Source organism: Astatotilapia calliptera, chromosome 18 (genome assembly GCF_964374335.1).
Source record: "Astatotilapia calliptera chromosome 18, fAstCal68.1, whole genome shotgun sequence".
Lineage (NCBI taxonomy): Eukaryota > Metazoa > Chordata > Actinopteri > Cichliformes > Cichlidae > Astatotilapia > Astatotilapia calliptera.
In genome coordinates, this window is record NC_137439.1 from 21984998 (window position 1) to 21987585 (window position 2588).

The window sequence follows — 2588 nt, forward strand, 5'->3', positions numbered from 1 at the left end:
TATTTGGTATGATGAACTTTGTTGATTAAAACAGCCTGAACTCTCTTAGGCAACTTTCTTCCAATTTCTTTAGAAGTCTTCAGAAATACTTCTCCAGGCTTCTTGGTAAGTGATTCAAAGCACAAACAAGTCCTTTTACTTCATTTTGTTCTGTTCTCTTCCAATATATTGTTGCAATATGCCCTAACCTTATAACATCAGTTGTCTCTGATTCTCAATTCAGTTCTTGTGTAATTTGGCAGCCTTTCCTCCCTGTTTCCCCTTCTTAAGAAGTGCTTCTTGACAGCATCCCACTCTCATACTTTGCATGGAAAATAACCCAAATACATGGGCAGAAACAAGCAACAGATTAAACTGAAAACTAGCTTTATTCCATGTGGCTGAAGGTCTACAAATCAAAGTCCATAAATTCAAAAGGAAAATACCAAGAAGTTCCAGAAGAAGAGGTAATCTGTACTTTTTAAAATGCTGGAGGAGAAACAAAAACAAAACATAAAAAGTAAACAAACAAGAAGTCCTAAAACTCAAACCTCTGAGTCCATGACCCAAGACCATGACACTCTTCCACTGGGACCACTTCTTCTGATCAAACAGTAGATGGATCAACTGCAGAGCCAAATGCGTCTCTCAGGTCCTGTGTCAGGTTTATTGGATGTTTTCCTGTTTCTTACTGACATGACTTTCAGAAACTGTTCATCTGCTGTAGTTTCTGACTCCTGCAACATCATCCCTTGTCCTCCACTTGTCCAGTATTGTATGGTCACACTGCACACCATGTTTAGATAAGCCAGCTGAAAGCTGTTGTTGGTGATGTCACAGACACAGTTAAGTCACCCCTTGGCCACCCAGCCATAAAAGCCTGATGTAGTATTGTGGTCACCCTGCCATGCAGGCTTGGACACGTCATACTTTGATATTGATCCAGGTAAAGCAGTGGTGTGTGTGTTATATGTTTAGCTCTGGGTCATAACAATACCACAGGTGTATCTACCAGGAGGCTGAGGGGGTCCCACTGGCCCCTGCCTGTATTTCTCCTTCTCGTCACTGTCATACATCCATGCTGCAGCTGTCAGTAAAGTTGCAATCACAATATTGAAACATCTAGCTAGTGCCACAGAATAGGATGCTGTAAATGCAGGAACTAAATGGCAGATGAATTCAAAGACTTCAAAAATATCACCAAACATAAAAACATGTTAATTTGCAGATTGACACACATTCTGTCTGTTAGCCAAAGATACAGTTTAGTGAGAAGTAAAAATCTTAATGTGTGAAAACTTCACTGGCAGAGATGGAAGATGGAAGAAAGTGAGGACGAAGAGGATGAAGGATTAATTTCAAACTTAAGTCACAGTCATGCTATGAAGAGTTTATACTGGAGAGGAAAGGCGGGTTAAATAGAGCCGCTGCAGTAATGTGGCAGACATTTAAAACATAAACATAATTAAACAGTATTTAAACAACTTTAATCTAAATTCCAACAAAAGTTTAGACTTGTGTGTTTGTTTCTATATGTTTCGATTCTATTCTATTTCTTGGACTTCTTCCTCGTCGGCCTCCACTTCTTCAGCTCTGGAAACATCCGTCTCATCGTTCTCCTTTTTGTCTGATTTCTGCTTTTTGATGACCTGGAGAGACGGGACACAATGCATGTTACTGTTCCTACACTTCTCAGCTACCACTCAGTTTCATACATGCTTTTATTTACTCCGATGTACCTTATAGTAGAATTGAAGGGCAATGTTCTCCAAAAGCAGAATCAGTGGCAGGAAAACATATCTCAGGATTGGAATTATTGGATCTGTGGAAAGAGATCAGTCACCATAAAACAAACATCGCTGGTTTTAAAAAACTTAAAACAAATTATGTGAAAAACCTCCTCATGAATCATCCATGTTAACATGAACAGATTATGAAACAATGGGCTGCCAGTGAATTGCGTGTAGAAGTCAACCCACCCACCCACAACCTTACTACATCACACTTAGACATTCCATACACGCAGCGTTTAAGAGGCGTGACTCCATCTGACCAATATGGTGGCCATATTGCTTCAGACTGAACAGCAGCCACTGATGAACTACGTACAGATAAGTTTGGGAATCTTTAGACAGTCAAACAATATTTTGTTATTTCAGCAGTTTAGTCACAGTTGTATGATCTAAATCAGGGGTGGCCAACTCCAGGCCTCGAGGGCCGGTGTCCCTGCAGGTTTTAGATGTGTCCTTGATCCATCACAGCTGATTTAAATGGCTAAATTACCTCCTCAACATTTCTTGAAGTTCTCCAGAGGCCTGGTAACGAACTAATCATTTGATTCAGGTGTGGTGAACCAGGGTGTTATCTAAAACCTGCAGGACAGCAGCTCTCGAGGCCTGGAGTTGGCCACCCCTGATCTAAATGGTCTTAAAGTGAGTTTCTGCTTGATTTTGAAAGATTCAACAAAAGTATTCATTGTGCTGTGAAGAAATTAACATTTTATACCCACAATTTTCACTGTCTTAACAGGTGTGGGTGCTACGGCCCGTGGCCATAAGAAGTCTGTGTTAGCTGTTCCTGTGTGTTTATGTACTGTGTTTTAAGAACCT

General features: G+C 40.5%; 1 long non-coding RNA gene across 1 annotated transcript; it reads right to left on the minus strand.

Annotated features, from left to right (window-relative positions):
• Positions 1-349: 349 nt before the first annotated feature.
• On the minus strand, positions 350-1890 carry LOC145422074 (uncharacterized). Its single transcript, XR_013903458.1, has 2 exons — positions 1719-1890; positions 350-1628 (listed from the first exon to the last, which is right to left on the minus strand). It is a non-coding gene; the product is annotated as an uncharacterized LOC145422074 (long non-coding RNA).
• Positions 1891-2588: the final 698 nt, after the last annotated feature.